Raw genomic sequence first — 13,426 nt, 5'->3', positions numbered from 1 at the left:
CAATATTCTAGTTGCAAGTTCTGAAAAAATGGTACACAAAAAGACCATAATCTAATTTCTACCAGAATTTTAATTAAAGGGCATGTCAGAAATGATTACTTGATCAAAATCAAAGTCTAAAGCTAAGAAAAGAACCCATTTTACTTTAACCAAGACAAGAACCACTCACAAGGTCACTATTTAGTATGCAACAGGGAAAGTCCCGATTTTTTAACCGCCACGAGTTTGCACTCTACAAAACAATCATTTTAGGTTAATTTTTACCACCCGCATGTTAGTCACAAGTATGGAATTGCGGTAAAAAATGGCCGCCCACTTTTTTAACGGAAAGAAGTTTGGAAGCACTAGGACGATATGCGATATGCTTGTCTTTACTAGAAGCGTCTAACGTTAAAATTTCAAAAAATCTCCATAAATATAAGAAACATGACATTGCGTAGTTTCCACATGCGCACATCTAATTTGTTACAATATGCGACATGCTTGCCTTTACTATAAGAATCTTTGGTTCAAATTTAAAAAAAAATATCCGCAGTTTGCGCATGCACACATTAATCGTCACGATATTTCTTGGTTGAGGTGCCAGAGCGATAAGCTACCGAATGCAAAAAGAACGAACTTAATTAGGTCTTCGGACGGAAGTACGGAGAAAGTCTCCATAATAGTACCTTCTAACATTTGGTTGGTTGGCTGGAAAATGCGCTAAAAATCATCGTTCATGTATGCTTGTGGATTTAGACTATAGCTATCAGTTGAGGTATTTGGCAAAAAACCAGTGTTCTATTGTCTGCACGTACCGCATAGTAAACGAATATTGATCGATTCCAATCGATTTATCAATGGAATCTCGACCAATGGCGAAATTAATTTGCAGGGTTAAATCTTATTGTGACTAATGCACTTAATTGAAAGTTCTCCACTAGAAACCGGGGCCAGCGTAGTTTAAACAAGTGATAAATTGAGGAGTAGTAATCGAAAAGTCGAACTCAAATCCTGACTAGACAGTTCTTGCAAAAAAAGGCGAAAGCAGCAACTCCGATATGATTCAATTTTAATTGTCTCGCTTTCTCGCAAAAGGGTCCAAAATCTAAACGATAATAATTATGCAAATGAACTATCCGAAGGTTCACATTTCGATATTCGCAATTTTTGACACTAAAAGATAAGAGGCAATTCAATCCCTCGTCTTCTCATAGTACACAGTCGACAGTTTTACCCTACACACTCACTATATACAAGGAAAAGCGATGACGAGGCAAAATCCCTCTAGTGCGAGAAGGGGCGAAATCGTCAAGCCCTTAACAGGTAATTATTCAATGTTCTTTAACAAAGCGGAGTGTCCGATGAGGTTCTTTTAACTGACGAAGCGACGGTGAATGAGACCGGTAATTGAGGAATTAATATTTGAAAGCTATCCAAGTTGACGGCGACGACGGAAGGGCGAAAAGAGGGCTGCGTAAATAGTTAACGAAGGGAGCGACTGTAATACTTACAATGCTACCAACTGTAACACGCCGGAAATTTAGGTCAAAAGAAAAGAAACTGCTAAACAACTTTTAAATGCTCAGCGCGCTTATTTACTTATACATAACGAGGGTAAAACTTTCCCCCAAACTTATTTAATGTTCATACACTTTCCCTTTTAAAAAAGACAAAAAAAACTCACCTTTGGATGTGCTCTTCGTGGAAATGCTACTTTGGGGTCAATCTGTAACAAGAAACAGAAGGGTTAGAGGACATTTAGTCAAATAAATAAAAAGAGGGGTTAGTTTAATTATTCACTCTGTTTACGAGAGGTAATAAACGAATTGCTTGAATTATTCTCTTCTATTTCCTTCCGTCTTCGAGTTCTAACAGCGGTATTATGGGCAATCAAAAGTCGGCATTCGAGCCACGCACAATTACGACGCTCGCACGACACGCGCGCCCCCTTCGCGCGCGACACATACACTTATAGTTAAGAAAAGGGCCCCCTTTACAACCCCCCTTGAACGAATTTATTGTTCCTTCGATTTACTTTACAAGATATTTCGAAAGGTTACATCTCCGTTTTACAGCGGATCAGTTTCGACAGTATAAAAGGAGTCGAGGAATTTTTCCGAAAGTCATTTTACGCGGTCGCCTTTCGTACATAACTCGATGCATTATTAATCCGGGTTAATGAAGAATCGTAGTTCGTCGGACATTTTGAATACAAATGGTAAGACTAAATATTAAATTTATGAAGTTCTCCAGCAACACGTCATAGATTAACAAATATAATATATATATTTGGGTAAAGCGCGGCAATAATAATCAGTATCGTAGCGTACCTATTTACTCCAATTTTCTAGAATACTCTGGAACAATGCAGTCAAATATCGAATGAAATTTGTGAGTCTTTTCCTATCATGATTTGATTTCAGGTATATAATGAATTTATTTCCAGGAGTCGGAAGACGAATATAAAAAAAATGTTATTTTAAATGTATTTTAAGTGGACGGGTTTTTAATAATATTGGCGATCTATGTTTTACGCGCCAGTCTGGCGGTCTGTAATCCAATCTTAATGTGTTTAAGCCCCAGTGACACCAACAAAATTAAGCCTCGCTTAAAGTTAAGTCGAACTTAAAATTAATGGCAATGATTATTACGACAATCCTTGCTATGGTATTTAAGTTATGCTTAACTTTAAGGGATACTTAATTTTGAAGGTGCAATAGGCCCTCTGTGACCAAAACGGCAAGATTAGGCTTACTCATGAGTTCTAAGAGCTGCGTGAGAAGCGATGAATTTGTCTTTTAAAACGGCCGTTGGTTTTGATTGATGGCCTTTACGCACGCATGATTCGTTGGGATATAAGAAGCCAACTGGATAATGGCTAAAAAATGGCCGCTTAGCGCCATGTCGGTAGGCTTAGTAAAATCGCAAGAAGAGGGACGCGTTCCGGAGATATAACAGTAAGGTATTCTGTTTTGGTCCACGAGAACATCACGTACGTGGTCCGAAATAAATAAAAGTTAAGCAGTCGGATGAAAACTACGTTTTTCGTATGACCCGCGATTTTCATTTGCGCGAATAACCCGCAACATTCACCAGAAACGACATTATACTGGGGTAAAACGTGCCACTCGCTTCTTGGATTGGTTCAGAAAGGATTACAGTAAAAGTAGACGTTTTAATGCTCAAACATTCCGAAAGGGTAATTGTAAAACCAATTCCCCCTTCCGGGTTCCATTAATATTGTCCGCTCTAATGCACCATTCCCTCGAGAAGTGCCCTACCAATTTGTACCGTGGGAAAACGATCGATTCGCGAAAACACCATAAGTAAAGTAAAGCAATTTTTTGATTTGTATAAAAAATAACGATCGGTTCTCTTTAAGAAATTGCGTTAAATTTTTATTGACAGTAACCAGAAAGTTCTTAAAAGAATCGATCTTTGTAAATTGGGTTGAATGGAGGCGCATTGTAATATGTTTGAAACCATTTAAAAAGCCTCTTGATATGTTGCTCTCCCTTGAATTAAATCTCAGATTCAGTATGAAAAATTTAACATGAAATTTGGATCGATTTTTATTTGATCAATATACAGGCTGTTTCACGCAAGCAGTGACCTCAAAGTATGTAGACTTCCATTAATAATTTAAATCGGAAAATTTGTATATCAACATAGTTTTTTATGATCTATCGAAAGAAAATGTTATGAAGATCTGTTCTGTTTAAAATAAGAAAGTTGCTATCCACATCCGGTAAACCGGAAGTGAAATGTTCATGATAATATTTTCCTTCGATAGATCATAAAAAACTATGTTCGTATGCAAATATTCAGATTTAACTTATTAATGGGAGTATGAATCCTTTTAGGTAACGGTTTGCGTGAAACAGCCTGTATACAATATGTTTGAGAGAACCACCTCAATATTTCTTTCATTTGGCGATATACGAAAAATTTGTCAAATATAATTTTATAGGTGACATTACGATCTATCTGATCGCATATTCAAACTTCCAGCATCGCTTCCGGTGTCACCGAAAATCGATGCAACTTTTGTTTTTCAAATGCAATGCCTACGTTTTTTTACTATATTTGAAACGAGCAAACCTTCTAGCGGGAGGGGATCAGGAGAATATGACCCAAGTAGAAAACCCCGTTTTGAAAGTGTTCCTGATACAATTAATTCCGCGTTGGGGTAGCGAATTTGTGGTACTAAGAACGTACATAGTATGGAGCGACACTCGAATAGTGTGTGTGCTAATTTTTGAAACACTGTTTTGAAAACTCCCCTTACATGCTCCGTTTGTGTTTTCATTTGTGTGTTCCCCGTTAAACTGAAGAGCGAATCGATCTCAAACATTCGTGAGCCGATTTGCAAGAGTTCTAAGTGGTATTGAATATGAGCCGGATTCTCCTCCTGAAAATGGTAAGTTTACCTATTGCTTTTATTTATTTTTTTGAATTTAATGTCACAATTTAATGTGACATGGCAACATATAATTAATAATTGTAATTCCTAATTAGAATTAATTTAATTTTGGCGAAAAAAGTTTTAGTTTTTTACTTTGACATTTTTTTTCTCAATTTTTTTATATTAAAACAGAAAAATAAGGTCTTTCGAATACCTTAATAAAAATTGTTGGTCGCTCCAAAATTTTTATTCAAAAACCGGTCCGTTATTTTTCGTTTCCGTATTACCAACGTACACACGTACATACAGACAGAAAGTTGCTTAAAATTATGTAAAACGTCGACATTTGATGTCTAACTCCTGCCAGGTAGCTTAAAATTACTGCTACACCTTTTGTAGGGTAAAAATGACTTTCTGACATTTAGGATTCCTATATTTATGTTAAAAAAAATTGAAGTGTAATTAAAAATTAGTTGCAACAGAAATTTAAGTGGATGATCCATTTAATTCCTTTTTTGGGATGTAGAATAAATAGGGTGAAGTTTTTTTTGCAAAAACTACGATTTCAAAATGTTTCAAAATGCATGAAACTTTTTTTTGGAGAAGCTACGTAACACAGCTAACTTCTTACACCATCCATTTGAGGAAAAGTGATGCAGTAAAACATTAAGCAGTACATTTTCTGAATTTGGTTAGGATGGATTTCCTGACTTTTATATAAATGACTATTACCTGAAATCGTATTTTAATATAAAATTTCAATTTTCATAGAACTTTTGATTCATGTCAATCTGTCAGTGATGACAGGGGACATTTAGCAATGTGACAGGTGCGGGCGCAAAAATAACAGGTGCGGCCGGTAAAGTGACAGGTGGCAGGTCATAATTTATTTATAAAAATAGCTATGAAATACTATATCGTCATGTACATTGAAAAAATTCCGTTAAATTTTTGTAATTGTTTCACGAATTTTCGTTGTAAATATGATACATTTTGAGTTTCAGGATAGATCAGTGGCGGCTTGTCAATAAGTGCTGCAGAGCTGCAGAACCGCCAAAAAATATGACAGAAAGCAGAAATAATCATACAAATATCTAACATAAAACACAAATCTTGAATAAGAAATAATTAATTTGAACGGGAAAATAAAACATATAATTACGCTAATGCGGCAAGTCAAATAAATACTAGAAGCGTTGTAACTACCCGTATCTTTAGTGATGATTATAACTTAGACGTTCAACTTGGAGGATCTGGCAGTATTTTGACTTGCTGTTCGTTCTACTCCGCTTGTAATCGGTCACTTTCATAATATCGTTAAGTAAAGGAGAACCGTGCTGCACGGAGTGCAGATCGTAGCTTCTTAAGCGCACTTTTCAAATTCACGTTTTCCTTTTGATTTGCAGTTATCACTGTAACTGACAACTGTAGTTCATTTACCTACTTCAGCTCGTTCGGCTCGGCGACCGCGTATTGTAGTATTACATGACTATATATATAAATTATTTTTTTTCCATATATGCCATTTATTTTCTTAAATCGCCTACTCTGCAGCACACCCAATCATACATCTCACCAGCCGCCACTGGGATAGATCCGTTTGAATTTTGAATATTATTGGCAATGTATGGTGTCGAAACTTAGATTAAATTGTCACATATGGCGCATCATTCAAATTTCAATGCCTCTTTTGTCCTTCATTCTTTTACCGCACCGCGATAACACGAGTGGATCTCAAATTCAGTCTTTTTAATTAGCTATATATAAAGTTCCAGTCTTTAGCTATTCATACAGTATACGTTTTTTGAATTTCGGGGATTTTGGAAAACAACAGGGATTGGTTGAAAAAAGAACTTTAACCAATGGAAATTATTTAATGGCCGCTTTAATTAACAATTCGACATTGTGGCGCGTTCAAAATTTTACTAATTATCTAAGACGGGATTACCTTTGGGTAGCTTAGATTCAAGGCGACCAAATTTGGTCCTAAAAATTCCTGATTTGGCTTTGAAATGGGCGGATTTAAGTTTTCGTCAGTGTCAAATTCAAATCAACCGAAAGCACCAATTTAAATATGTGTCATATTGCACACTAAACTGTAAATATTTTATTGGCGAAAGTAAACTTCGTGACTCTTTCGGGGAACTACCATTAATCTGCTGAACTGATCACGAAGTATAGATTTCTACTTTCACCCAAACTATTCCTGAAAATTTTGAACCCGATTTTATTTGCCAATTTCAGCAATAAATGGTAACGCTGCGTTAATTTTCACCATCAAAACTACATCTGTCCAAAGTTTTTACAGTATTTTTACGACCCTCCCAGACAAACACCACAATTTACCCTAATTCAATGAAACGATTCCTTTTCGCTCTGGTACCAAGCTCTTTGTTACAATAAGGATCCTTTGGAGAACATGTATTTAATTATTTGGTGTTGAGGTACAGAAGCTGCTTAATTTTCGCGATTTTCGTTGCGCTATCGCAAACCATTTCACGTTCAACTTCCGAGGCCCTGCTAAAAAAGTAAAGCAGCAATAAACCTAAAAGGTTTTGATTTTAATCCCTGAAAGAGAACCGCTGCCACAATCCTCGATTATTTATCATTACGTGTTACATTCTCAAGCAGCAAAATGTTGTCGGTCAAGTTACAAGTATATAAAAAATTCAACGCCATCTCCAGGGATATTTTATATATGATTCTATCTATTTGTTCCTTGTTATTTTTCGTGCTCGGATCGGAAATTGGCAATGGGATTTCTTTTGAACGGCTCCACTTCCCCACGGTTGTTTGAACATTTGTTTGAGGTGTGACCTCGTCTCATTTAAACGCGCGACGCCCAAATTGACGTTTCGATTTCGGCCGGCCTTCGATTTTCTATTATCGAAAGTGAGTGCTCTAAATACTGTCACTCCGCCTCCTCCCTCGCGAAAAACTTTCGGACAAAAAAAAGGGAAACTTTTTTATCATAGAGAACATTAAAACATTTTGTAGGGAGTGTTAGAGAAAAAAACTTTTCTTTTATGTCATCCGACATTGGAAATTGATTGCTTCCATCCAGTACTAGAATGAAATACTTAAAACTTATCTTTAGTTTTGATATAAACCATTCAGATGTCAGCGAAACAAACTTTTTCCCTTTTAGAGGTCTTCGAGGGTCGGATCGTAACAATCGGGCGGAAGGTAAGTAATAAAAGGTTTGTTTCAAATTACTTTTTTCAAAGTTTCGCATAACATATTTTTAAGTTTTCATTATAAGTTAATCATACTGGATTTGATGCGGAGATGATGGAAAAGTTTGCGATCGCATTTTGCATTATGAAGTATAGTATAAGTTTCGGTGATGGGCTGCTGAAGTTGTGTTAGAGATAAATGCGACTTATTAGAATAAATTTCGATCGAAACTAATTTAAACTTGTCTTAATTTTTTACCTCACAAACTAAAGCGGTCACCAAAAATAAAAATATTGTTCAAGAAAAACTGGAACCCCCATCCAACATAATTTCTTCCAAAAGAGTTTCCTTAACTTTAGAAACGAGTTACAAATCGAGCTGTTACCAGTTTGCAGCCTTGCATATGATTGTTATCTTGTTTTACAACAGTCGTTGTACCGGGAAAATACCAATTGGGCCTAGGTGTTAATGGGATTAATGAGTATTGAAGTTTGAATGCGCCTAATTGGGTAAGAATTGTTAATGACCGACGTTTTAATAAGTTGCAGTGAACGTTATCAAAAACGGTCGTCTTCGGATGCGCTGTAATTTTTCCAGGAGGTTGCAGGTTGTTCCATATTTTTCCGATAACTACAGAATTTGGTTAGCTTTCGTACTGAATACAGCGAAGAGCTGGATTTCCCGTATTCCACTTCCCTAAGAGCCCGTATGTACACATTAATAACAGAAATTAAAGAGAAATTTAAGACAAGATTAATTGAATGTAATTTTTCCGAGATTTTAATAGAACTAACTTACCAACAGAAATTCGGGAAGAGTTAGAAGAATTAAAGAGAAATTTAGAAAGTATTTAATAAAAACTCTTGTTGAATTCATTCTAGTCTAGGCGATAGAGACTGTAAAATTGGCAAACTGGACATTTTGAGGTGGAAAAGAAAAAAATGGTGGAATATGTTCAGTTAGGTGTCAAAAACAACATATTAAAAATCCCACCCTCCAGACTCTGTGCTAACGGCTCCAGCCACCCCACCATCCCCAAAAAACCGTGTTTTCGCTCTTTTTGGCTGATATCTCGCGATCTATGAGGTCTATATGAAATATTTTTAGCTGAAAATATTTCTCGGGAAATTTCATACAAGGTAGATACTCAGAAGTTAGCCTAGGTGTACCTCTCAGCCTAGGAAATTCATAAAAGCGGCGAAAATCATCAATTTTCGTGGCTTTTTGCAAATATATCGCGACCTTTAGGGCTAGATGAAATATTTTTAGCTGAAAATGCTCCTCGTGAAATTTTTTACAAGGTAGATACTCAGAGGTTAGCCTAGGTGTACCTCTTAGCCTAGAAAATTCATAAAAGGAGGCGAAAATCTTCATTTTCATGTTTTTTTTTGCGGTTTTTTGCAAAAATATCGCAACCGTCACGGCTAGATGAAAATGCTCTTCGTAAAGTCATCTTTCACCTTCAACTTTCATGTGTGAGGAAATATTCATGGTAAAACAAAGTATTTCTATGTACCATTTATTCACGTAAAAACAGTATTTTCATATTAAAATATTCACACATTCATTTATACCTCAACGTAATCATTATCCTTATACTGATCCAAATCAATTCGTACTTTAACTGTTGAACTAGTAGCCCAATCTTGGAACTGTTTGAAATTATGGATTCTACAGGCCACATTCTATAAGAAAATTTTTTTTCCGGGTCGATCTGAGACAATTTTTTTTTCGGGGCTCAAAAAAAGGCAGTGTATAACCTTCCTTTTTTACCAAAAATCGACTACACCAAAATTTCTCGGGAAAACACTTTTTCTTATTAATTTTGGTGCGTAGAATCCAAAACAATTCGTACTTTTTCGATCAGACTTCTCAATCAAAAGTTATAGACTAGAAACCAATTTCGAAAGAAAATTCAAAGGGCTGTAACTTTTGAACTAGTAGCCCAATCTTGGAACTGTTTGAAATTATGGATTCTACAGGCCACATTCTATAAGAAAATTTTTTTTCCGGGTCGATCTGAGACAATTTTTCTTTCGGGGCTCAAAAAAAGGCAGTGTATAACCTTCCTTTTTTACCAAAAATCGACTACACCAAAATTTCTCGGGAAAACACTTTTTCTTATTAATTTGGGTGCGTAGAATCCAAATCAATTCGTACTTTTTCGATCAGACTTCTCAATCAAAAGTTATAGACTAGAAACCAATTTCGAAAAAAAATTCAAAGGGCTGTAACTTTTGAACTAGTAGCCCAATCTTGGAACTGTTTGAAATTATGGATTCTACAGGCCACATTCTATAAGAAAATTTTTTTTCCGGGTCGATCTGAGACAATTTTTTTTTCGGGGCTCAAAAAAAGGCAGTGTATAACCTTCCTTTTTTACCAAAAATCGACTACACCAAAATTTCTCGGGAAAACACTTTTTCTTATTAATTTTGGTGCGTAGAATCCAAAACAATTCGTACTTTTTCGATCAGACTTCTCAATCAAAAGTTATAGACTAGAAACCAATTTCGAAAGAAAATTCAAAGGGCTGTAACTTTTGAACTAGTAGCCCAATCTTGGAACTGTTTGAAATTATGGATTCTACAGGCCACATTCTATAAGAAAATTTTTTTTCCGGGTCGATCTGAGACAATTTTTTTTTCGGGGCTCAAAAAAAGGCAGTGTATAACCTTCCTTTTTTACCAAAAATCGACTACACCAAAATTTCTCGGGAAAACACTTTTTCTTATTAATTTGGGTGCGTAGAATCCAAATCAATTCGTACTTTTTCGATCAGACTTCTCAATCAAAAGTTATAGACTAGAAACCAATTTGAAAAAAAATTCAAAGGGCTAGTAGCCCAATCTTGGAACTGTTATTGATTGAAAAGGAATTACTATAACACAATAATTAAAAATCAATTTAATAAGAATTCATTTGCAGATCAAATGGGAACCAAGAGAAGAGAAATTTGGAACAAACTTAATTAAAAAATTATCACAAATGAAAGTGTAGAATTTAAGAATTGAACGGAACTCAAAGACAATTCACGACGAGTTTAAAAGGCTTTCCGAAGTAATTTAAAAAATGTACGATTTTCAACAAATTGAAAAACAAGTTTAACATCAAGTCGATTGCAGTTAATAAAATCTCATGATGAAGTGAAGTGGAATTCAGGTGTCTTAAAGAAGAAAAATTCAAAATATGAATTCCAATGAAGCTATTTGATAGAGATGCCCTTGGTAGAAATTCAAATTACGTTTAAATGAAATTCATTAGCGAATTCAAGGGAATTTTTAAGAATGTGAAGAGGATTTTAAAAAGCGTTCGAGATATTTTGCGTCATTTAAAATGTGTTTATGAAAAATACTGGAGAATAAATAAGGAATTTTGGAAGAGTTTAATAAAAATTGAAAATTAATTCATGAGCAAATAACAATATCATCAAGAGGGATTTTCTACGAATACCGGTGGAGTTCAGGGCGATCCAAATTTCTTTCTTATGGAGGCACCCTTTATTTTGATATTCTATATATATTTTGGCAAAATCTTTGATAGATTACTTTTTTTAATGTAGAATCCATCGCGATACAAAGTTTTTATACAGGGTTTTTGGTTTGCATTGTATACACTAAATACTTTCATTACAGAAATCTACTGGTTTCCATGATGAACAAAGAGAAATGACTGGATTTAATTAACACGACAATTTCTTGGTTATCTGTATTATTTATTTGTATGTTTATTTTATTCACATATGTTTTCATGTTCTTTGTTTTTTGTTATTTTTAATATCGCTTTTTTAAATCCCAATTACTGGAAAACAATCTTTATCTTTACCTGTTCCGAGTCCTGAATTTTGACATTTGATTCTCTATTAGTAAAGCCTAAATCTGAGAGTTTTTGGTTCGTAGATTTGTGGTTCAAATCTTTATTTTTAAACATTGAAACCCAAAATGACATTTAACTTCAAATTCCTGTTCTAACGGTATCCAAAAATCCAGGATTTTAACCGGCATAAAGAACAAAAGGGAATTGCTGGACTGCCGAATTTGGAGATTTCATTACGACTATTTGTTATTTTAATAATTAATTACTCGAATGGGTTACAGTAACAATCGCCGATTAAGTCGAGATTACATCCGTTAGGTGCGCGCTTAAAAAACTTGAAATCTGCCACCGGCCCCACATTTTTCCAATGTGGTGGAAAGGCGTAACTAATTAAAAACAGTTTTAATTTGTTTAAACGTATCGAAGGTACAAGGATGGGAATTACAGATGTCGCTACCCGAAATGGATGTGTAGATAAATAGAAAACGGACTATGAATTTGCATGTTTTTGCATTTGCATTTTTGCAAGCTTGTAAGTACCGAAATTTTGAACTTTGCCATAAATTTACTTTTTCAACCGTACCGCATTTAAATATTTTTGCCATTTGCATTAAGTTATTCATTGGATTTGGCTTTTAGCGAATTTTTTGCTACCGCTCCGATAATTTCAAGGTAAGCGTTTTGTTTCTTTCAGTTTCACTAATTATAAGGGCAGGGGGGGGGGGATAGTGTTCGCTTTCCCGCATTTCGCTGAAAACCATATCGCTTAATACTGTGCGGTCAAAAATGAGTTGCTGTCGAGTCACCTTTGGAACTTTTGTTTACATAGGATATCGTATTTAACTTGAACTTCCAAAGGCGACTCGACAGCAACTTATTTTTGATCGCCCGTTACAGAGAGTGTGGGATGTAGGTACCGCATGATATCGAAATGGTTCTTATTATGTGAGACAATGGTTATTCCTACGTAAAGATACAATTTCCAAACGAGCCCTTGGGGCATTTTTTAAAACTCGCCCACTCCCAACAACATTGAAAAGCATCATAGTCTCCCTCTAAATCAACGTTTTGATGTAAAATTCTTTCAAGCGGTTTCTCTCTTTCGTGGAAATTCTCATAAATAGAAAATGCACTCGGCCATTATAAAAGAAATTTCTTTTTAAATATGTAACTCGGACCATTCGAGTCAAAGTAAACATTTCTCGCAAATAAATACAAGGCGCCCCCGATCTTCCTTTCGTGTACGGCCCCCCGCCCTCGTAAACGTTCTTTAATCAAAGGGAATGGTTTTAAATCAGCTTAGCGAGTGTCCTGGGCTTTGTGCCTTGCTACGTTTGAACCCATCTCGTAGGTCCCGTCCTCATGAATAAGGACTATAAGTCAACATATGGAAGTATAAATCTTTTTTTTTTCTTTTCCCTTTTCGTAAAAATAACGAGAACCTCGGCGTTATTCGTAAATTAGGACGGGATCTTTTTCGAACTTTTTTTTAATAATATGTATGGAAAAGGCGTTAACACTTCCTTTGAGCGAAACTCTCGCTAAAGGACTTACAGCTTGAACGAATAAAGAACTCTAATCACACACGATCACACAAAGTAGTTCGACTCTCGTGCTTTTGCCTAACAAAGGGGGTTTGTGCAAAGAAAGAATTCTTAAATCTACAAAATGAGAGAAACGGAGATGGATCCCCGTCATAAAGTGATGATAAAACCCTGGGTAAAACTGTATACTTACCGAGTCGTAAATTTTTAAGTAGGAACGTATTGCGACCGAAACGGATTTAAATTAAAGTGAAATTCTAATATGCAAACGGAAAATACGTAAATATCGCGCGCTCGTTTTCGAAAACCGCGCCGAAAATAATAGGGGGTGGATAATCGAAACTGGAAAACTTAACATTGCGCCCGTTTTAAGCTGTCAAAATTTTAACGGAGAGAGAGAGATGGATCCCCGTCATAAAGTGATGATAAAACCCTGGGTAAAACTGTATACTTACCGAGTCGTAAATTTTTAAGTAGGAAGACGTATTGCGACCGAAACGGA

At 35.5% G+C, this 13,426-nt stretch overlaps 1 long non-coding RNA gene across 1 annotated transcript in view; it reads right to left on the bottom strand.

Annotated features, from left to right (window-relative positions):
• Positions 1-1,615: 1,615 nt before the first annotated feature.
• Positions 1,616-13,426, bottom strand: part of LOC116176780 — a 29,784-nt gene continuing 17,973 nt past the window's right edge. Inside the window, exon 3 of the long non-coding RNA XR_004146521.1 lies at positions 1,616-1,708. This is a non-coding gene — a long non-coding RNA (uncharacterized LOC116176780). The remainder of the gene's footprint in view (positions 1,709-13,426) is intronic.

This window comes from Photinus pyralis, unplaced genomic scaffold (genome assembly GCF_008802855.1).
Source record: "Photinus pyralis isolate 1611_PpyrPB1 unplaced genomic scaffold, Ppyr1.3 Ppyr1.4_LG7, whole genome shotgun sequence".
Taxonomy (NCBI): Eukaryota; Metazoa; Arthropoda; class Insecta; order Coleoptera; family Lampyridae; genus Photinus; species Photinus pyralis.
Note: the sequence above shows the minus strand (reverse complement) of the source record. Positions and strands in the feature narration are given on the sequence as shown.